Below are 24,791 nucleotides of genomic sequence, written 5' to 3' on the forward strand. Positions count from 1 at the left end.
AGCTACAGGCACTATAGGTTCGTCAGCTGAATCAAGTCGGAGCCAACTGGAGCAGATGTTTCCCAGAAATCTTCCACTGTGACTGGAGATCCCTGGAAATTTGGTTCCTTGGATTTGGCTTCCCTCATTTGGTCAGTGTGTCTCTTCCAGATTCCACAGGAAGATTCAACATCATAGGTCAGTGGTCCTCGACGCTTGATGATTCTTCCCAGGAGCCACTTTGGTGTCCCACAGTAATTTCGGACCCAAACAGACTGATCCAGATCAAACTCACAAGCTGGTTTAGTTGTGTCTTGTGACCTTTTCTGATCAAGTTACCTTGACCCAATCTTTCCTTTCAAATCCGGACACAGCAAATCCATTCTGGTACGCAGTCGTCTTCCAAACATCAGCTCAGCAGGAGATGCGCCTGGTGTTGAACATGGAGTGTTCCGGTACATCATCAAAAAGTTCTTCAGCTTCAACTTCCGATCTGTTTGTGCCCTCCCCTTCAATATGGTCATTTCAAATGTCTGGACAAAGTGCTCTGCTTCACCATTTGAAGACTGGTGCTAAAGTGAAATGAGAATCTGTTTGATCCCATTGTTTTTCAGGAATGTTTGAAATTCACATGATGTGAACTGTGTGCCATTGTCAGGTACAATCTGCTCCGGTTATCCAAAAGTAGTGAACACATTCCGGAAAGCATCAATGGTCTTTGCTGAAGTAATTGATTTCATGGGAATAACATGAGGCCACTTTGTGTGGGCATCCACCACAATCAGGAACGTATGTCCGAGAAGTGGTCCGGCAAAGTCCACATAAAGCCTCTGCCATGGGTGGTCAGGCCAAGCCCATGGATGTAATGGGGCAGTTGCAGGAGATGACTTCATTTCTTGGCATGGAAGGAAATCACTGACTGTGCATCAATGTCTTTATCCAGTGTGACCACCATACATGTAGACGAGCTAATGCTTTTATTTTGATGATTCCCATGTACTGAGGTGAAGTTCTTCTAACACTCGTGTTTGGAATTTTGGAGGAATAACAACTCTGATTCCCCATAACAAAAAAACAACTTGCAGAGTCAGCTCAAATCTACCCATGTAGTAAGGTTGAAGCTCAGTAGTTGCTTCTTGAGGTGCACACCAACCCTCCTGTGTGTACAGGTAAACTTTGGAGAGCACAGCATCCTTCTGCATTTCAAGTCGAATTTGATCCACTTTAACAGGTAACATGCCTATCTGGTTCACATTGAAAGCAGTGACTTCACTACGGGTTGTGGAGATGTGGTGTAACGTAAATCTGGAAAGCGCATCCGCATTTCCATGATTCTCAGTAGAGTGAAATGTAATTTCGTACTGGTAAGCAGATAAGATCAGTGCCACCTTTGTAAACATGCAGCAGCAAATGTCAGGGTTTGTGACTTAAGGCTAAGCAACCAGGTCAAAGGCTTGTGGTCTGTAATTAACGTGAAATTACGCCCATACAAATACTGGTGGAACTTCTTGACTCCATAGATTAGTCCAAGAGCTTCCTTCTCAATTTGGGCATAATTTTGTTCTGCCTTGGACAATGTGCATGAGGCATATGCAATGGGCCTTTCACTGCCATCAGGAAATGTGTGGGAGATGACAGCTCCAACACCATATCCAGGTGCATCACAAACCAGGTTGAAAGGTACCTTTTCATTGAAATGTGCCAGGACCTTAGCAGAAGTGAGCTCTTGCTCGAGTTCTTTGAAACTTCCCTGACAGGCTTGTGACCAATCCTATTTTGCTTCTTCTTCAGCAGATTATTCAGTGATGCTGCCTTGGTAGCCAAACTGGAAATAAACTTGCCGTAGTAATTCACAAGTAGTAATTAACATTTTTGGGCTGTGGTGCATTCACCACTGCCTCCACCTTTCTGGGTGAGGTTGAGAGGCCAGTTTCATCGATCACATGTCCCAGGTACTGCATTGAGGGCTTCAGGAACGAGCATTTGAATTTCTTTCAGTGGATACCCTATTTTTCCAGTCTACGCAGGACTCTGCCTAGGTTCTCTAAATGAGTTGGAAGGGTTTTCCCGGTGATGAGCATGTCACCTTGGAAGCAGATTACACCAGGGAGGCCCTGCAATATTTTGTCCATGGTCTGCTGGAATAAGGCTGGTGATGACACGATTCCAAATGGTAGTTTTTTGTATTGATATAGACCTCTGTGTGTGCTGATGGTTGTTTTCTTCCTGGAATCTTCACTCAGCTGCATTTGCAAAAATGCCTATGATAGGCCAAGCTTTGTGAATAATTCATCTTCCGTTCAGAACAGCTAACAGGCCCTCAATTTTCGGTAGCGAGTACTGATGCACTTCCATGAAAGGATTAATGATGATTTTATAGTCACCGCATATTCTGATAAACCCGTCATCCTTCACCACTGGGGCTATTGGAGCTGCCCACTCTGCATAATCAACTTTCTCAATTACCTGAAAGTGTTCAAGTTGTTCTAGTTCCTGCTCGATTTTCTTTTGCATTGAGTAGGGAACTGAACATGGTTTGAAGAACCTTGGAGAAGCTTCAGCTTTAACAGCAAGTTTGGCTTCAATGTCTTTAATGACTCCAAGACCTTTTTCGAAGACATCAGTATGCTTGTCTAACAAGGACTGCAACGTGGGGTTGCAATGCACTTTATTTATTTTATTCCAGTCCAGCGGAATTTCTTTTAGCCAGTTCCTGCCCATGAGCGATGGACGATCACCTTTCACAATGATGAGTGGTAACCTTGCTATTTGATCTCCATATTTAGCTTGAACAGACATTTTTCCAAGTATATTCACAGACTCACTAGTGTAGCTGCTAAGCTGGAGGAGGGTTTTCTCCAATGGGCATTTCTTGAAAATTTTCTCCCATGTCTTCTCTGAAGCAACAGAAACAGATGCTCTAGTGTCAACATCAATTTCAACCATTTTACCATTTAAGGCAATGCCAACTTTTAGTCCTTCACCTAGTTTCAGGTCAGACTGAATGCAATACAATTGCTCTTCCTCATTGTCGCCGTTAGTTTCATTTTCTGTCTCACCTGGACTCACATTACTTTTGTACTTTGTTTCCAAGTAATGCGTCCTTTTAAACTGCCTGTTTATTTTTAAGCGTGACTTGTCTGTGTGCTCCTCATGATGCTCTTATCTTGGCCGTACTGCTTTACTGTGATCAGGCTTTGATCTACATGCATGCTGTATGTGTTCTTTTTTTCCACAGTAGCGACAATCAGCAGTTTTCCATTTACAGGCTTCTACATCATGCCCTATTCCATTACAGTGGTAACATGTTTGAAAGTGAGTGTACCCTGACTTTATTATTTTAACTTCAGCATTGTAAGAATGCGCTTTCAAATCTCCAGCTTGTTTCTCTGCCATTTCTAGGCTTTGTGCAATCTCGAACGCTTTCTTCACTGTCAACTCTTGCTCCGCTAACAATCTATGCTGAATTCTTTCATTTCTTAGTCCACAGACCAAGTGATCATGCAATGCTTCTTCCAGGTAAACTTTAAAGTCACAATGTTCCACTTATTTTCTCAATTCAGCCAGGAACTGGGAAAATGACTCACTCTCATGCCGTCCTCTTCAGTGAAACTTGAATCTTATAGCAATAATTGCTGGTCTGGGGTCGAAGTACTTTTTCAAAACATCCACAAGCTCTTTAAAGCTTTTATCTGCTGGCTTGTCAGGAGCAATGAGATTTCTCAATAAAGTGAAATTTTTCATTCCGATGACTGTAAGAAACACTGAGACTGCTTTTCCTCTTCAATCTCATTTGCAATTAAAAACTGTTCCATTTGCTCGACATAAACCACAAAGTCCATAGTAGCTGGATCAAAAGCCTCTAAAGCCCATAATAGTGGTGATCCCACCCTCATAGCTATTTGAAGTGTTTTGTCACTTCTCAACAATTAAGAGTACACACATCGTTATCTGCTTCTGAACTCCAACTTTCTGTATGAAAACAGGAGGTTCCTTTTATTCCTTATTCTCCACCAGAGGGCAATACATCCAGGGCTTAGCACACCCTCATGGCAGGTTTTACATAGCAATTCTTTATAGTTAAAATGTCCTTTTACATAAAAAGCATAAACATTAAACACAAACATCACGGTAAGTAAATGTGTAAGATAAGTGGGTGAGGGGTAGATTGGGCCGGGGAGGGTCGGCAGGGTAGTCAGGTGGTTGGAAGGTAGCCGGGGGTGGGATCATTAGTTGTGCGTGTCATCGGGGGCTGGGTGTCATCAGGGACTGGGGGGGGGTGGGCGTAATCGGGGGTCAGAAGGGTAGTCGGGTGGTTGGGAGGGAAGTTGGAGTGGGCAGTAGTTGGGGGATTGGGAGGGTAATCGAGGACTGGGGAGTAATCGGTTTGGGGAAGTGGGGATTCAGGGGGTCAGTAATATAGTTAACCAGGAGTTAGAACTGATTTTAATCCTTCTAACTTTTCTTGGGTAACTGTCCTGATAAGTAAGTCGGAACCATCCGATGTCTCTGATTTTAACTCAAAGTTTCAGTGGGTTCCGTACGCAGGGTAACTTGCTCAATTAAAGTTGAAATTTCTCGGGCAATTCCCACAGAATCCTTGCACTGGGACTTCCGAGGGCTCTCCCAGTGCATCTTCCGGGGTATGACCATCCGAATACCAGAAGGTCTGGGTCAATATTTAGACATCTTTGGTAAAGACAAACAGCCAATGCAATAAGTTGATGCCATCTTGCGTTTTCATTTATACTTTTCCAATTATTTAAGAATATTTCAACGTTCAGTTGGGTCTCTTGAGCAGGCAGTTTGTTTCAGTATCAAAACTGATCACACAGTACAATTGTTAGCTTGAAACTTCAAAAGTAGCTCAGTGAAAAATTATACCCATGATATTGGTAGCACTGCACTACTCAGGGGGGCCCACCATGACATAAACAGTATTGTCAGCTGAACTTCTGCTAGAATTGTACTGTACAAGAAGGATTGTAACATTCAAATGTGAAACAGCTTTCTCCCTTGAGTTCAGACATTACTTCTAGCTATTGCAGCTTTATTTATTGCAGGATGGGGAGATCAGAATTTGAGAAGTTCTGAATAGATGGAAGCAATTGGCAATATGGTTCTGAGATTAACTCGTCTCCAGAGAGAACTTGTCGACTAGACTGCTTTTTTTAATACCTGTAGGACTGTAATCACAGTGGGTGGTGAGATCGCTGGCTTAAATGTTACACAATACTGCTGTTCTATAAATCCATTTAATATCAATACAATGTGGGATGACACACCACATCTGTCAAAAGGAAGAATTTCTAGTTAAAGGAACCACAAAAGGGCCAGAATGACTGAACTGTACATTGAATCCTGACTCGACAAAGGCCACAGGAATGGGAGGAGAACTGGGAAGGCTAACCCTGCCTCTGCCCTCCATCCCCATCCTGGATCTTTGATTCTTACCTGAATGTTCTGCTACAAGACCCCAGAGACTGAAGTATGATGATGACGTCTCCCAAGAATGGGAGGAAGAGGCCAGCCTGTCAAGTCAAGCAGACATGGATGGAAGCGGCCGAGGAAGTCAGCAGCAGGAGTGTGGTCACTGAAACCTGGAAACAGTGCACCACAAGGATTCAGGACCTCAGGAGGACGGGACAGGAGAGGAGAGCAGCATAACACTTCCAGATGCTAAGTCCCGCGTTCTGATTTTCCCAGCATTCTCACACAGAACTTCTCAAGTCAACACACCTTGCAGCTCCACTTGCTCTTCTCTCACCAGGCGCCTCACATCTGAAAATCCAACACTCAGACTCGCTGTCATCTTCATGCCATCTCACACCCATGCCTCACAGTCATCATCCACAAATGTCGTCCTTCCCTCCTCTTCACACAAGCTCTGTGCTTTCTCACCTTGCATTGGGAGCAGGGTGAGGGGAAGCGGGGAGTGCCCTCCAATTAACAATACCTTGGCAGCCAGTGGAAGTGGCCACCTTGTCTATTGGGAAGGTGGTCTTGTTTCAGGTGGCGGCAGTGGTGATCAGTGCCAATGTTGTACAATGTTGGCCATCCAATGCAGATAGAGGATGAATGATCTCATCTGTGCAGCCAGGGTATGGCAATCATCTCATCACTCTAAACTCACACACTCAAGCCCATCACACATTCACTGGCATCTCACTCACTGCCAGCTCAAGAGACATCACCACCCATTCTCACACACCTACCCTCACATGTCCACCTGACCTTATCTCCTCTGGAGACTGCCTCCTCAGGCATCACCACCTTGAGGCCACTTGCACAGGTGTCCCCCCGCACACACCCTAGGATACCCTTCTTCCCCAGTACAGCCCTCGCCCTGCAGCCTCTTCCCCTCCCTGATGCTACTTCTCCCCCTTCCCCAAGCAAGACCTTGCCCTGCAGCCATTTAAAAGCCACCCATATATGGTTGATCTGGTAGGTAGAGACCTGCCAGTGAGGCCCCCTAAAAGTGATGTAGTGTGTGTCTGTGAAGCCTGGCAGTGATGACTGCGAGTGCTGCCCAAAGCAAGGTAGGCAAACAAACCTTCAAGTCCTGAGCAAAGTGTAGCCCGCCAGGTGCACGTCACTTATGTGCTGTTGTGAAACACGTTGACTTGTTTTCCCGCTGACGTAGGCGGACAATCCAGTGGGGAGGTGAGGGGGGGATGATTCCGGCAGGCTGGCCTAATAATGATACACTTTTGTATTACAATGAGGTTCCCAAAGTCCGATGGCGGGACACGCGGCCTGCCATTGGCTGGCTGGGCGAACGATGGCAAACTGGTTTCATGCCGTTGTGAAATCGATTGTGCCATATTATCCGCTCACGCCACCAAACATGCCCAATGCTGGTGGGCATGAAAAGTCCCAGCCCTGCCTTTGAATCTTCCCTCCTTCAAGCTGGTTCTCTGTGCCCATCCCTTCTGCCCCGTGAAGGGGCATGTGGCTGCGGAGAAGATAGGCTGGTCCTGCTGCTGGTTTTGTTCTTGCTGCTGTGGGTACTGTTGATGTTGTGTCTCTTCTTTGTTCAACATCAGAGGTCCAAGGTAGAGCTGCATAGGCAGTGAAGGCTGACAGCAGGGAAGTGCAGATCACAATGAGTAAAGTACAAGACAGATGAAGAAGTTGGAAGACTGAATTTGGAAATTGCCCGTCAAACAGTGTGAACACACTCTCAGCAGAAAGGCTATGAGCACTGCTAGGGCCACTTGGCTCCTGACTTCATGGCCACACCTGGGTAAAAGAGTTGAATTAAAGAGGTGTGAGTGATTGCTTTTAATATCAAGGCAGCGTTTGATCACAACTCTCCATGGGTTGAAGTCAGACCTAGCACAAAGGAAGATGGCTGTGGTTATTGGAGCCAATTATTTCAGCCCCAGGACATCACTGCAGGGGTTCCTCAGGGTAGTGTCCTAGGCCCATCCATCTTCAGCTGCTTCATCAATGATATTCCATCCATAATAAAGTCAGAAATGGCAATGCTCGCTGAAGCTTGCGAGTATTCAGTCCCCTTTGCAACTCCTCGGGTCTGATTGATTGATTAGATTAGGAATGGATACCAAATGCTGGCCTTGCCGTCAACCTCAAATCTAATAAACCTAGGCAGCTGCATCTGTTCAGTGTCATTGCTTGGAAGCTTCCCAGCCTGTGTGTGTCACTGAAGCAATACTCACTGCTGGGTGGGGTGGAGGGGGGGTGGGGGTGGGAGAGGGGGGGCGGGGGTGGTGGGATTAATTGCTGTGCCAGCTAGTTCCATCAGTGTTCCATACAAAAAAAATCATTTCTTAACGGTCCCCATTTTTTACACCATGATGTCAGCTGCTATACACATGCTGATAATAGCCTACACTAGTTACTTTTTCTTTATCCCACAGTCACATGGGCCAGAATTTTACATCCCGCTGGTGGGCGCGCGCCCGACCTGAACGGATGTGAAATACCACGAGGCGACGTTGGGCGAGCGTCCCGACGTCAATGTGCACTCGCGCGATCTTTCGCTCGGTGGGCGCGTGCAGCAGTCGGAAGCGTACCCGCTGGTATTTAAGTGGGCAATTAAGCCCATTAACGATGCAGTTGACAGCGATTTTACGTGGCCTGTTCACATTTATGGTTGGTTCTCCCAGGCGGCATTCACATTTTTGCTCAAACCTCGATCCAGGGCGGGATGGAATCTCCGTGGGGAAATAAACAATACCCAGATATCTCTTTTTATTTTATTTTTTATGAGGTATGCTTTCAGGTGCTGCATGGGCATATTTTGCAGCATTTCCGTTGTGCCCTTTAGTCTGTGGAGGTCTGCAGCTCCCAGCTGTCTGCCTTCAAAGCGCTCACCCGCACCCTCAGTTACGTCGGCGCCCACCTTCTTCCCTGCCCCCACCCTGGCAGCGCTGAGCATTTCAGTGCACGTTTCATGCTGGCTGGCTGTTAATTGGCCAGCTAGCGTGAAATCGCAGTCAGGGCTGATCGCGGCTGATGACCCATTTCCTACCCGCTCCCAGGCCCACTGATCCCGCGCGTCCGACAACCGAAAAATTCAGGCCATGGTGTTTGTCAGGCTGCCTGTCCAGCATCAAGTTAATAAGCCACAATGTTCCTATAGCTGAACATTAGGAAGACTAAACCATCGTTCTCTGTTTTTGCCATGGTTCCAACTCTACTGGCACATACTTTGTCCCCCTTCCTGACCTCACATTCAGAATCAGAAAAAAACCATGTGCAGTCTTGGCTTCTTATACAACTTGTTTATTCTTTCTGTTACTTCTTAACAAAATTCAATAAGAGTGTTTAGAAATCTACGCTGACTATTTTGTATTATCTTTTCTGTCTCTCGATGATTTTCTTTCCCATATTTAAAAGAAAAATCTAGTATATTTCTTATCGCTGAAGTTAAGATATCTGGTCTACTGTTCCCCATTAAACAATCCCACCTTACTGTAGACTGATTCAATCAATTTGGACAGATTTAAAGGGCTTTAGTTTCCATCCAATTACTTGAACCTTGGATGAATTGTAGCGATTTTAAGCCTTTCAATTTGTTAAATTTTGAATTTCAGCACAGATTGTTGTTGCTACCAATTATCCAATTAATCAGTCAGGATTGACAGCAACCACTATGGTTGGATGGTTGAGTTTAATCAGAATTTAAGATGGGATATAACACACTGGCTGTACAGCAGAAACTTGCGCCATGATAAGTAGTGAGTACCAAACCGGGATGAGCTGGATGGCTGGGGTGCACAGATAACTCTTTCCTTCTTCTTCTTTCTCTTTTCTTCTCGGTGCCTCACATTTTCAAGACTTACCAAACTACCCAAAGTTGTTAGCTGATGAATACACTTAAGAATTTCTATCCACTGCCTACAGCCTTCAAAAATCTATCTTTTATCCCCCTTTTCAGGAGTGGACTGTGGTGTTATATTGACAGGACATATTTGCCCTGTAAAAGTTCTTCTTAATATAAATTGCCTAATTCTGCATCAAGTTCTTTGTTTAAACCATGCGGCTAAAGCCCACTCTATGTTATCCACCTTCCATGAACTTCTATAACCTTATATACCTTCTGTCCTTGATCAATTAGGCCTTTAAATTATCATCCCTCATCTCTCCTTGTGCTGTTTCCCACAATCAGATCTGTAAATCTCAGGAAATACTCCAACTCTGGCCTTCAAAATAACTTCCAAGGGCTTCACTGTTTGTATTTGCCTGTATTCAGTTGTTTATGCTTAGAGCTGTTCATAATACCTACTAATAAGATATTCATAATGACTATCCAGTCCAGCCATTCTTGTTTTTTTTACCAGACTATTGAACCACAAGGTGCTGCACTAAGTAACTCCTATTCAATTTCTATATACTAATTAATAATATTTATCCCACAAACAGCATCACAGAAACTGATTACCTGGTCATCATCACAATTACTGTTTGTGGGAGCTCGCTCAGCACACATTAGTTGTCACATTTCCTTTGTTACAATTGAAATTAATACTTCAAAAATACTTAATTGGCTGTAAAGCACTACGGATATCCTGAAACCATGAAGGTACTATATAAATGCAAGTTTTTCTTTCTCTAAGTGTGGGTTCAGGCTTGGTTTCACAGTGGAACCTGAATTATTTGTTGAGACTCATTTCCTAGCTTCATGGATGAAGAATGGTTATTTAAGCAAGGTTCTGAAGGGATACTGATGTTTGTGCAACCCACACTACAATATGAGGCATTTTATTAAATATTTAGGCTGAAAATTGGAAATTATACTCCAATGCTATAGCTGTTGTTACAGAATTGTTGATGGATGCATAACTATTTGTTGTACCATTAGAATATAATTAATTAATAATAAGTTTCTCTATTTGTTTTTGCCTGGGGTTATTGTGTGACACACAACGGAGATTTAGTTCAGGCAATAGTTTGTACTTCATTTCTACTTTTTACTCAAGAAAGCAATATTGCATATGCACAGTACATAGAGCAGAAAAATAAATATGAATATACGAATTAGGAGCAGGAGTGGGCCAATCCACCCCTCGAGTCTGCTCAGCCATTCAATAAGGTCATGGTTGATATGGTTGCAACCTCAATTCACCTTCCCGCCTACCTCCAATAACCTTTCACCCCCTTGCTCCTCAAGAATCCATCTATCCCTGTCTTAAAAATATTCAAAGACTCTACCTCTACCGCTTTTTGAGGAAAAGAGTTCCAAAGACATACGAGCACCTGAGAGAAAATATTTCTCTTAAGAAGGGTCATACAGACTCGAAACATTAACTCTGTTTCTCTCTCCACAGATGCTATCAGATCTGCTGAGTTCTTCCAGCACTTTCTGTTTTATTTCTCCTCATTTCTGTCTTAAATGGGTGACGCCTTATTTTTAAACAGTGACACCTAGTTCTAGATTCTCCCACAGGAGGAAACATCCTCTCCACATACATCCTGTCAAGACCCCTCAGAATCTTATATGTTTCAATCAGGCCGCCTCTTGCTCTTCTAAACTCCAGCAGATACAAACCTAGCCTGTCCAGCCTTTCTTCATAAGACAACCCTCCCATTCCAGGTATTAGTCTAGTAAACCTTCTCTGCACTGCTTCCAACGCATTTACAGCTTCCCTTGAATAAGGAGACCAGTGCTGTACACGATACTCCAGGGGCAGGATTTTTCCTTCGTCGGGCTGGCCCAGTTAACGCCCGGCCAGCGTGAAAGGCACGCAGAAACGCTCAGCACTACCGAGGTGGGGGCAGGAGGAGGGCGAGCGCTGAAGTCTGCGCAGGCGCTGGGTAGTGCCCGCTGAGAGCTCCCTGAGGACACAGAGCTGGCTCAGGGAGCTGAAGGATTGGACACTGACCAATCAGGATTTTTCAACTGATATGAACATGTCCCCACAGGTGACTCAGTCACATGAAGAGGGACATGTTAAAAATGATGTTGAAAATTTTTTTTACTTTTTTTAAATTGCTGCTTGAAACCTCATCCCACCCGTCGTTTCATCCACCGACCAACCATAAGGTTGGAAGGGTAGCGAAAAATAGCATTCAATTATTTGATTAAAGGCTTTAATAGGCCTCTTAAATGTTGGTGGGCGCACTGCCGACTCTCGCACACGCCCGCCGACCGAAATATCGCGTAAATGTGCAATGATGTCAGGACACTCGTCTGACATCATCCAGCATGATTTTACACTGGATTGGGTCTGGCGCGCGCCTGCCTGCGGGATGTAAAATCTTGCCCCAGATGTGGTCTCACTGTATAGCTGAAGCGATACGTCCCTACTTTGTATTCAATGCCGCTCACAATAAATGATAACATTCTATTAGTTTTCCTAACTACTTGCTATACCTGCATATGAACCTTTTGCAAATCATGCACTTGGACACTGATGGAACTGTTGCCTTTTGGATTGTGGGGGCTAAAGAATGGGGGCTGCACGCTTGTTTCAGGATGAGCGCGTTGGTACAGAGGCAGAGAACATCAGGGGATCATTGTTAGAGTAAACACCTGCTGTTTATTAACAAACTAAACTCAGCAGCCACACTTGTGTGCTCACAACTCAAAACTCTGTCTTCACTCTTCAGTGTTTAACTCAAGACCCTCTCACAGAGGTAGCCCGTGCTACTCCGCTGTTGGGTATTAAGATCATGTGATCTTGTATTACAACACTTGTCTTAAAGCTATATTACATATCAGATTGCTGCATCCCTCCGCCTTTACTGAAAAATACATTATACAATTTTTTCCAATATATCAAGTTATTTGCACAGAGCAGTTATTTACAACATCAGTCTCTCTGGGGGTTTCCTTACGGTATAAAACATCTCAGCTCTACAGCTTCTGAAGTTGATTTGGAACCTCCTTTACTGGCGTCGCCTGAGCATCTGGTTCTACAGTAGGTTCCTGTAAATCTGTTTCTTCGACTCTTTCAGGTACAGCTGGCCCTTCAGACACATTTGTACTCAATTGAGTTCTTTCAACAGGAAATGTTGATTCAGTCTCGAACACTGGTGGAATCATCTGGTATTTGGTTTCCCCTCTTATATGATCCACATGTCTCCTTGTTACTCGATCTTCGACTTTCCTATGGTAGGAAAGAGGTCCCATTACTGCACTTATCTCACTGAAAAACCATGTATATCCCTATTTGAAATTCTTCACAAATACTTTCTCTCCTACATTAAATGTTCTGTCCTGACCGTGACAATCATGTCCAATTTTCTGACTTTCCTGCCTTCTTTCTACCTCCCCCCCACCCCCGCCAAGTTTGGCATGATTAGGTTCAGTCTCGATCGGAGATGGCGCTCCATCAACAAATCCGCTGATGTGAAACTTGCTGTCGAATGAGGAGTGGTTCTGTAACGGAAAAGAACTCATGCTAATTTAGTCGCTATCGAATCTCCAGACCATTTCTTCATACCAGGTTTGAATGTCTGAACTGCTCTCTTGGCGAGTCCATTTGAAGAAGGGTGGTATGGAGATGCTTTCACATGAACAATATCATTGAGGCTTGTAAATCAGTTAAATTCAGCACTTGTGAATACTGTTCATTTATCTGATACTAGCACTTCAGATAGTCTATTAATTGCAAACATTTGTCGTAGCTTATCCATCATCACTGAAGGTGTGGGTGACCTCACTTCGTATATGTCCATCCATTTTGAATGAGCGTCTATGATAAGTAGAAACATTGTTTCCATAAAAGATCCAAATAGTTGAGGTGTACTCGTACCCGTAGCCTTCTTGGCTACTCCTAGGGGTGTAATGGGGCTGTTGCAGGGAATTGTAATTTTTGTACTTGTTGACACTGCATAAAATTTCTCACTAAGTTTTCTATTTCTCCATCAATTTGTGGCCACCAATGGCTACATGTCATTGCCTTCATTTTGGAAATTTCGGGATATGCACTGTGAAGTAACAATGACTTTCTTCCTTTTGGAGGAACAGTTACCCGAGCTCCCCACAATAAAATACCTTCTTGGCTGGTGATCTCGTATCTTCTCTGGAAGTACGGTTTCATTTCATCAGATTCGCGTTTTTGTGACCAACCATGAAGAACTTGATTTCTCACTTTGGATAAGACTGGGTCGGCTTGTCCAATTTTTAATTTGTCTGGCACATATCGATGAAGAGTCCAGGAAATTCAATAACAAAATTAATTCCTGAGGAATTGGAACACCTTCATCTTTTACCTGCAAGGGTAAACGACTGAGTGCATCTGCATTTGCAATTTGACTTCTGGGTCTATGAATGAAAGTATACTCATACGCTGCCAAGATCAGTGCCCATCTTTGTACACTTGCTGATGCTATAGAGGTATAGCCTTCCCCAAAGAGTCCTAATAATGGCTTGTGGTCCATTGTGATGGTAAAGTGACGACCCTGTACATATTGATGAAGCTCCTTAACACCGAAAGTGATTGCCAGACCTTCTTTTTCAATTTAAGAGTACTTTTTCCCTGCGGTACTGAGTGTTCTCAACACATACCCTATAGACCGCTCTGATCCATATTCCATTCGATGGGGGAATGCACTGCTCCCACTCCATAGGGTGACCCACTCCACACGTTAATATCAACTCCTTTTTTGGGGTCAAAATGTACAAGAAGTGTGGTGATTGTGACAATTATTTTACTTTTTGTGAAAGCTTCTTCTTTTGCTGTTTGCCATGACCATCTCTGGTTTTCTTGAGCAAGTAATACAGTGGTGCCGGTTCTGTTGAAAAGTTTGGCAAGAAGCATCCATAGTAATTGATCATCCTGAAAAATGATCTCAATTTGGATGTATTCCTAGGCTCTGGGGCTTCTTTAATGGCTTTCTTTTCTTTTACTTACAACTACCGTGCGAGGTTCAGCCCGATTTCGGTTCTTCTGATTTCCTTCATTTTTCCTTGTATTTTACCTCATTTTTTCTACGGCTTTTCATGCTTTTACTCTCATCACCAGTTGGTTTGATCCATTGCCCTTTGGATTGTGAGGACTAAAGGATCTGGGTTGCATGCTTGTTTTGGGGTGACCGAGTTAGCTCAGAGACAGAGAATATTAGGCCATGATTGTTAGAATAAACACATGGGGCAGAATTTTCTGCCTGTCAGGTGGGCGGGCCCGACCCAATCTCTGGCGGGCGGGGAGCCGATCCCCGCTGGAGAAGCGGGTCCCGTCGCCATTTTACGTGGCTAGGCCAATTAAGGCCCGCCTAGCATAACGTCCGGCGGGAAGCACTATGCACTTCCTGTGCGGGCGGGGGGGATTCCCTAAAAGCGAGAGTGCGCACTTTCGCACATGCGCACGATAGAACGCACGTCTCCCTGAGGCTAAGTGCAGCTTCAGGGAGATCGCTTGCACTTTGAATAATATGAAAAATAGAAGAAAAAAAAATTCTCTAACATGTCACCCTCATGTGACAATGTCACATGAGATGGGACATGTTCATAATTTACAGAAAAACTTTATTAAACTTTTTAAAACCCTACATGAAACCTCATCCCGCCAGTGGATGAGGTTTCATGTTTTATCTATTTGCCGCCGGGGCTCCTGGCCTGCCCGCCAAAGTTAAGGTTGGACGGGCAGGTCCTTTAATTGTATAATTGATCCTGTCAAAGGCCTCAATTGGCCATTGACAGGTCGGCGGGCGCACAGCTGATTTTGCTGTGCCCCCACCTACCTGAAAATTTAAATGGCCCGCGTCATTTTACGCTTCGGCGAGTGGGCCCCGCCCCCTGCTCGCCGACGGCAAAATTCTGCCCATGCTGTTTATTTACAAACTAAACTCAGCAGCTGCCTTTGTGTGCTCACAACTCAAAACTCTGTCTTCACTCTTCAATGTCTAACTCAAGGCTCTTCCAAAGATGTAGCCCTACTATTGGGTATTAAGATCAAGTGATCTTACATTAGAACACTTGCCTTAAAGGTATTTTACACATCAGATTACCACAGACACCCAGATCCCTCTGCATTGCAGAGCTCTGCAATCTCTCACCATTTAGGTAACATGCTTTTTATTTTTCCTGTCAGAAGAGACAATATCACATTTTCCCACATTTTACTCCATTTGCCAGATCTTTGTCCACTCACTTAAGCAATTTATATCCTTTTGAAGCTTCCTTATGCCCCTTCACAACTTACTTTCCCACCTATCTTTGCGTCAACAGCAAGTTTGGCAACCATACCATTGGTCCCTTCATCCAAGTGATTTATGTAAATTGTAAAAAGTGGGAGCCCCAACACTAATCCTTGTTGCAAACTACTCATTACATCTTGCCAAACAGAAACAGACCCATTTATGCCCACACTCTGTTTCCTGTTAGCTAACCAACCTTCTATCCATACCAATATGTTAATAACATACAAGATGTAACAGAGGAGAAATGCCTATAGACTCAACATTACAACATCAGCGATGGTGAAAATCTCAAAAACAGATACATTCATTTAGCTGATTCAAAGATAATGCAGAACATTTTTTTAGCACTATCCACCATTTATTTTTCTTGCATTATATCAAATAACTTTTTCTCCTTAGCTGAGTATTAGCTTCCCTTGTACCACTGCCATTGTATCTCTTCTGCCATAAATGGATGAAAGAGTATAACTGAGGAATTCTGCTGCACCTGACCTGCTTGGCTCCAGCAAATAAAGTAACTTTCTGCCAACCTTGCTAAGGTACTTCAAAATGAAAGTTGCTCCACATTTCCCTAACTACCCCAGCAGTGGCCATTTATCTCAATGCTGCTGCTGAGGCCCCAGAACTGTCTGCCCTCTTAGCTTGCCTTCCTTATTTGGCTGCCTCCCCCACCTGTCATTTCTCGATTGCCCCCTCCTAGCAACATCATGGCTGAAGTCCAGTTTCTCCCCCAAAGCATACTGGCCACCCGAAAAACTCCTCGGCACTGGGACTTTCCCCCCTTTTCCCTCCTGTGTCTCTCCTCCCATCTACCTCCGCCATTAAGGCCTCCAGCACTGCATCCATGAACCTGCGAGCTGTCTTTCTTCCCTGGTGCTTCATTGCTGCTAAAATGCAATCAATGTCAGCATGGGGCAATCTACTGCAGCTCTTTCCACTGAGTGTGGATCCTCATTAAGAAGGCATGACTGATTTTAAGAGGAGCTGTCTGCCTGCACCATTTGCTCTCTGCAAGCTCTGCTCGACCTCCTGCACAGTGCTCAGGCAGTTGCCAGCATGGGCCCCACTTGGACCAACACTATAATCAAGTAAATGAGGCAGCAGCACCACGTTTGTGTTCTGCCTGCCTCAAAGGCAAAAGCTACGTCCCCATCATTTGCAAATGTGCCAAAATCTCATCAATCATATATGCGTCAAACAACTAAAATGATGTATTTTTGTTAATTGCTCCTGGCTGCTTTTAAAATGCAGTCCATGGCAGACTGTTAAACCTATCGATTGTCTCCGCACAGAAAAGATGAACACAACATCAGGAACACTTGAATCTATTCTTTTTTGTTTCTGGTTTGAACCATGCATAGTATGCAGGTGGAGCAATGTCATCAAACTGCTCCAAATTGAAGTTATCGTGAATACCTTTTGGTGTAGCATACATAAGCAAAGTTGATCCAGCCATCTATGTTACAACAAACACCAGTCTCATATGCTTCAGCGAGTTTTCTAATAAAAATGCCGAGGCTATCCCTGCCGATGAGATGTTGACTTCATTACCCTATTTGCTCGTCTTTTAGAGGAACCTAATTCACACTTACAGCTGCTAGAATTAGGTATTCTTTTTGGCCAATTCACATCATGTCTGAAGGAAAATTTAATAAAAACAGGATTTTTTAAGTGTTGACAATCTTGGAACTATTATTTGTACTAAAATGCAAAAAAAAAAGTTACTATAATTAGAGAATTTATCATTTTGAAAATCCTGGCAACCCATCGATTATTATGATTCACTGATGTTGCTTTTGATGTAGAAATATCAGCAGCATAAAACTAATTGAGTGCAAAAGTCCTCTAAAATGACACGTTTTGATGGGCTCAAAGGAATTTCCTTAAAATGGTATATCTTGAATTGATTGTACCTTGCAGGCCTGTGCATAATTTTAGCATGCTATTATTACTAGGAACTGTGCAGCGATGAATAATGTTCCTCTATGTATAAGCTTGTCTCTTCACTGCGATTCCCATACCAGTACGTAATAATAACAATTTTTCAAATAAGTCTCTAAGAGACTTGGCTGAGGGGTTATAGTAACAATGATGCTGTGCAATGCCAAATGATAGCTGTACCATCATATATGCATATAAAAAAAAACTTTAATAAATGTAACAAAGGAAAATAATGACTTTTGGAATTGTAGTCATTCACTGCATATTTTTTAAAGCACTTGTGGAATAAATTGATTCTTGAATGGCATTACCTGATATTTTGATATGCCCTGCTATTCTCCATGCCTTTCGAGGTTGCTCAGTTACTTGTAGAACAATCTTCTGAGCCATTGTGCACTAATGAGGCCCCAGTCACACTGTTTGTAATATGCCTGCAGCAGTTCGCACTTTAACAAATTTAAACTCTCCTGAAGTTGCACTGCAGATTTAGTCTACAGAGTGCTCAGAGCTGGCTGAGATATGATTGCATAAAATGTTACATAAATATGATTGAGACACATTTTAGCATTAATACTGTTCAGACCTAAAATGGCTTTCCCACTGTGTTAAAGCTGAATCCCCTGACCCTAGAAGCTAGGTATGACATTTTCCTATCATTTCACGGATTTTCACCACAGCAGCACCTCTCTCACGACCTCAGTTTGTGATGAGTGCACTGAGCTAACCCAGTTTAATCCACTCTAAGATGGTAGCGTGAATCATTTTGTTAATGTCATTCACCGTGCTAAAATGTCAACACAACAGAAATATAGGAGTGACTTTTATGAACGGCAAGGATGATGATGTCCAAACATATTTAAACACATGGAATTGTATTTATTTTCAAGAATGATATCCATCAAAGAAAGTCACATTTAAACTAAAGCAATTGAATGTTGTTCCAAACGTCAGGTGGACCTGCATTGCGATGAGTGCCGACTATTAACCACTGACATTGTCAAAAACTATTTCATTTCCTTAAAATCAAGCTACTATAGATGATTCACTTTCAACATGTTTCCATCTTCAAGATGTGTCTCCTTAGGCAAGAGATTTCGACATTCTGGGCACTGCACTGCCCAAAGACAGTTCTGTATGTCAATCGGAAGATACAGTAGCATGTTTATTGTAGGCATAGACATGTTAATTTATCAAAGGATTCAATTCTGGCTTTCCAGTTTGGTGATGTCACAAGTTAATTGATAGGAAGCAGTAGCTGCTGTAACAAACATATTAGAGCAAGCCACTCACTACATGAAAATAACATTCAGAGGTGGTGCGTGAATATCCTATAATTGACTTTACATTTTGTAAATGGGAATCTGTGTGCTGTTGAGTTGTTGAGAGCTCCATGGAATCAGGCAATAGGCCCAGGAGCACTTGGCTCTAAATTTCCGATTCTGTGAGAAAAGAAACATATAAATTTTTGAGGATGCATTTCAAGTGTGTACGGGCTGTGTTAGCATCAGTAAAATTATGTAAACTGGCAGTAATTGATCCGATGGTGAATTCTCCATGGTCCTGTGCACAGCTCTTCATTTATTAAGTGCCTGTTTCAAAGCAGCACTGAGAGGCCACCATGCTGCTCACTTCAAAAGAGCAATCCTTAAACCGGTGACTTCTTGATTTTTGCAAGTTGGATTTTTCCTGCTATTTGGGGGTTATTGTACCGAGGGTTTTTTCCAATATTATTAGTGCATTTTATACATGGTCCTAGGCCCAACCATATTTAGCTGCCTCACCTATAACCTTCCTTCCATCATAAGGTCAGAAGTGGGAATGTTCGCTGATGATTGCACAATGTTCAGCACCATTCACCACTCCTCAGATACTGAAGCAGCCCATGTCCAAATGCAGCAAGACCTGGACAATATCCAGGCTTGGGCTGGCAAGTGGCAAGGAACGTTCGTGCCACACAAGTGCCAGGCAATGACTATCTCCAACAAGAGAGAGTCTAACAATCGCCCCTTGATGTTCGATGGCATTACCATCACTGAATCCCCCACTATCAACATCCTGGACGTTACCATTGACCAGAAACTGAACTGGACTAGCCACATAAATACTGCGGCTACAAAAGCAGCTCAGAGGCTAGGAATCCTGCGGCGAGTAACTCACTCCTGACTCCCCAAAGCCATATACAAGGCACAAGTCAAGCGTGTGATGGAATACTACTCCCCACTTACCTGGATGAGTGCAGCTCCAACAACACTCTTGACACCATCCAAGACAAAGCAGCCCGCTTGATTGGCACCCCTTCCACTAACATTCACTCCCTCCACCACTGACAAACAGTGGCAGGAGCGTGTACCATCTACAAGATGCACAGCAGAAACTCACCAAGGCTCCTTAGACAGCACCTTCCAAACCCACGATCACTACATCTAGAAGGACAAGGACAGCAGATAAGTAGGAACATCACCACCTGGAAGTTCCCCTCCAAGCCACACACCACCCCGACTTGGAAATATATCACCATTCCTACACTATCACTGGGTCAAAATCCTGGAACTCCGTCCCAAACAGCGCTGCGGGTGTACCTAAACCACATGGACTGCAGCAGTTCAAGAAGGCAGCTCACCTCCTCAAGGGCAGTTCAGGATGGGCAATAAATGTTGGGCTAGCTCGCGACACCCACATCCTGTAAATGAATAAAAAATAACTTCCAATAACGCTGTTCTTGCTGTAAGATCGGTCAGACACTGTTCCACTGGGGCATCCAATAGTTTACTAAAGCCTTGCTTGTTCAAAGCAGCAGTTTTTCCAATGACTCATCTGTACTGTCACCAACCGTGGTTAACTTTCTCCTTTTGCTTTTTCATTTTGGGGAGAAAGCTGTCTCAGCATTTGTGCAGTATCACATGAGATTATTTTCAGATCAGCATGATGTTCGGTCTATTTATTCCTAATCATTTGTCAGAAGGAAAAGGCAGGCCTCTGGAAAAGTCAGCTGTAGTTGCCTAATATTGACAATCCAGATATAATCAGCGTACATAAATGCTCCATTTATCCAATATTGCTAAGAGAACATCAAAATGGAAAACTTCATTCACTTACTTTTTAACATATAAGAACATTACAGTAACATTTTTTTTTGAGGGTGTTAAAGTGCTTATAATGTTAATTAAGCTGTCAAATTGTTTTGGGCTGCTCTGGTATAGAGCCAGTAAGGGCATGATGGACTGAACAATCTCACTCTGACCATTGAACTAATATAGTTTGATGGCTCTTGAATAATTTCGAAATGCTCACCTTCAGTATTTTTCTCAGAGACCGATTCTAAATGTTAATTGTTCTCTGTTTGAAGAAATCTGCCCTGACATCTGTCTGAAATTGTCCATGAATCTTGCCAACTTACCCAATTGTGATGGTTTACCTTGAAATGTGGTGATGTGATGGCACTCATCTCTGACCTTAAAGTAAATTGCAAATTTAACGAACGTTATGGTGGGGGCAAAAATGTCACTTGGAAGGAGGGAGGACCCCCCTCAGAGACTGGGTTTCGGAGTGGATCTGCAGCCCTTGCTAATGCGGGCGAGATGGATAGAGGATGTGATGTAATGAATAGAAGCAGTGCTGACAGAATCTATCAAAAATAAGCTGCTGCAGTATCTGAAATACTGACTCTAGTTAAAAGGTCATAGGAACAAAAAATTAAATCGGATAAATTTGAGCAGAATCATTTTACAAAACCATAAGTTTATACATATTTTAAACAGTCAGACATCAGTCATTTAAAAAAAGTCATGCATTTATATGTACTTTCAAACATTGTACTAGAATAATGTTATTTCTATTAAAACTGGCCCTATGACCTGGATAAGCGCTTACAAAACTATGTTAGCAAACTCCAGAATTTGTCATTTTCATACAGTGCAATGGAATTACATTTGTTAAGAAATTAAAATTCTCTTTTATACATTACTCTTAACGTTAAAATTCTGGCTGGTAAATTTTCAATCTTATTTTCATTAGCTGTGTAGTCCGTAGGCAGCAAAACAATTTATTTATATGAAACAAGACTAAGCTGCAAACCGTGCAAGAGTAATGTCAAAGAGAAAAAAACAAACTGGGAAAACTGCATATCCAATTAATCCAAGTAATTGGGTTTTAGAGTATTAAAATAGAACCTGTTATTTGACATTGGGATGTCCAATGAGTTAAAATGATGATAAAGAATGCAACATCCATTTCCTGATTGAACTTTTTGCATCTGTGTTACTTTAATCATTCAAATGAATGGCATAGAGCGGATGGTTTTCTCCATTGCATCCAACAATAGTGAGCAGAGTTTAGACACATTGTCCCAGTCTTACCCAGTGTGTGTGGGGGGGTAGGGCGGGGGGGAAGTGTTGGTCCGGGGGTGGTACCCCGAAGAAGCCCTGGAGCGCTCGCCCCGGAGGTTCCCACGTAAGGATTGCACAGCAATTGCCTGGTTGCCCGGAAGGTTCAAACTTCCATTGGACAGTTGCCCTGCAATGGGAGCCATACAAAACTTCAATTCAAATCACAAACTTCACATGCTTCCAACTGTCTCACAGCAATCTTCACTCAGGAAAAGATAGAAGAATTAAAATCGCTTCTGACTCTCAGTAATTATAGCATTGAACCCCCCCACGTGACCTTCCAAACCCCCCCACCAAACTCCCACGGGACCCCCTGACTACTCTCTCAACCCGCCGACTACCCCTGCAACCCTCCCCCCACCCCCCCCCACCGGACCTGCCACGGGGCACCTGATTACCCCCCCCCACCCCACTGACTGCCCTCCCCACCTACTGCTATCAAAAAGGAGGCAAGGCTTCCTTACCTCCGGCTCCGCTGCCTCGGCACAAGGGGCAGAATTTTCGCCTGGGCAGGCGGGCACGCACCCGACCCGCTCGAGCGTCAAATGGCGCACGTTGACGTCGGGCGAGCGTCCCGCAGTTGCACAATTTGTTTGGCCAGCAGGCGTGCACGGGAATTGGCAACCGTGACGGTCGGCGGGCAGGCAAAAAGGCCAAGCGGCCTTCGCACTTTTTTGGAAACTTCATCCACGGGGTTGGGATGAGGTTTCCAACATCAAATTAAAATAATTTTTTTTTATAATTTCATATATAACATGTCCCTACTCCTGTGACAAAGTCACATGAGGGGACATGTTTTATTACAGTTTTCAAATCTTTTTTTTTGAAAACTCTTCATCTCCCTGAAGCAGCTCTGTGCCTCAGGGAGATTTTCAAGCCCACACTCATGTGCATGCACCAAGTTCGCAATCGCCCCACTCGCCCTCCTCTCCCCACCCCCCTCCCCAACCCCCCACCCCCTCCCCCCCCCACCCTCACACAGGTAGCGCTGAGCGCTGCCGCTCTCGCGTTTCATGCTGGGCAGGCCCGCCAGTGTGAAATCGCGGCCCAGCCCCGATTGTGGGTGGTGGTTGGCTCCCCGGCCGCTCCCGCTGAGCCCACCTGACAAGGTCACAATTCTACCCAAGGCCTCGGGAAGCCTCTGCTCTGGCACCATTCTCCGGCCTGAGTCGGAAAATCAGGCAAGAAAGCTGCGGCTGCATTTCAGGGTAAGTAACTGGAAGGTGAGTGGCAATCCGAATGTGATTTCCACTTCACAGAAGTTACAGCCGCTGTGATATGCTGACTGTCCATTTAAGATGAATACAGCACCTCGTATTCCTCCTGTTACTTGAAGAATGTTCTGAGATCGCTGTATACTGCCGAGCTATTACAATGAGAATGTACATGCTATGCTTAATCACAGAGAGAAAAGTTCAAAAGAAGTTACATCGTGAGTGCAACCAATCACAATAAAAGACTGGTAACTAGTAGCCTACATGTGAAACAAAAACAAAAATACCTGGAAAAACTCAGCAGGTCTGGCAGCATCTGTGGAGAGGAACACAGTTAACGTTTCGAGTCTACATGACTCTTCAACAGAACTAAGGAAAAAGAGAAAAGGGGTGAAATATAAGCTGGTTTAAGGGGGAGGCGGGTGGGACAAGAGGAGCTGGATAGAGGGCCAGTGATAGGTGGAGATAACCAAAAGATGTCACAGACAAAAGGACAAAGAGGTGTTGAAGGTGGTGATATTATCTAAAGGAATGTGCTAATTAAGGGTAGAAAGCAGGACAAGCAAGGTACAGATGGCCCTAGTGGGGGTGGGGTGGGGTGAAGGAATCGAAAAAGGCTAAAAGGTAGAGATAAAACAATGGATGGAAATACGTTTAAAAATAATGGAAATAGGTGGGAAAAGAAAAATCTATATAAATTATTGGAAAAAACATGTGACTACATGTGACTTGCCTCAGTAAGAGATGCACACACAAAGTAGCTACATTGACCACATTACATTTCGTGAGAATATAGGTTTGATATAAGTTGACTGAATTCAAAAACTTATCCAAATTTGACGTCTTATTACTTTTAAAAAGATTAAATAGTGCTGTTAGTTGCAAAAGCATTTTGACTTAGGTTTCATGAGTGGGAGTGGGCGTGGGAAAGGTGCCAGCGGTGTGGTTATATTAAAATGCAGAGAAAATATTGTCATACAGAAATTTTTAAGAAATTTTGCCTGGAAAGAAAAGGTGAAAGGAAACATATCAAAGAAGTTGCATCTTAAAAGAGCCAGTGAAATCCAATTCATTCAAACGTTGGCAACACTACATAGACCTAATGATTCACACTTCAAAGTTCACTTCAAAATTATCTTCCCATTCACTCAGTGCAATATTCTTTCATGCAACATTTGCAGCTTTTAAGAGAGTACAAGAACATGAGAAAGGCTGGTAAATTTATATCAGTTAGTAACAAATATGAGTCAGCGTTTTGTTGTAAGTCAATTAATAGTGGTTGCTGAATTGACCATTATAAACTGGTTAGGCGTATTCTAGCCTTTCTAGCTTCTGTTCATGTTAAAGGCACAATATAATTTTTCACTGACGTTCAGATATATTAATGTGCAAATTTACATAGCAGCCAAGTAGTTCATTCGTGATGCACATGCATATCAGTCCTTTTCATACTCAAAACCCATGAACCATGAAAAGGAATATGAGGCAGAATTTTGATGTCGCCAGGTGGGCGCGGTCAGCAGGTCAAGGAGTGCCCGGGAAACGGTCCGCTGTCCGCAATCGGTCCTTGACCACGGCTTCATGCTGGCAGGTCAATTAAGGTCCGCCCAGCATGAAACGTGGCTCCTCGGGAAGGGGCGGGCGGGGATGAATGACT

This window comes from Cetorhinus maximus, chromosome 5 (assembly GCF_964194155.1).
Source record: "Cetorhinus maximus chromosome 5, sCetMax3.hap1.1, whole genome shotgun sequence".
Lineage (NCBI taxonomy): Eukaryota > Metazoa > Chordata > Chondrichthyes > Lamniformes > Cetorhinidae > Cetorhinus > Cetorhinus maximus.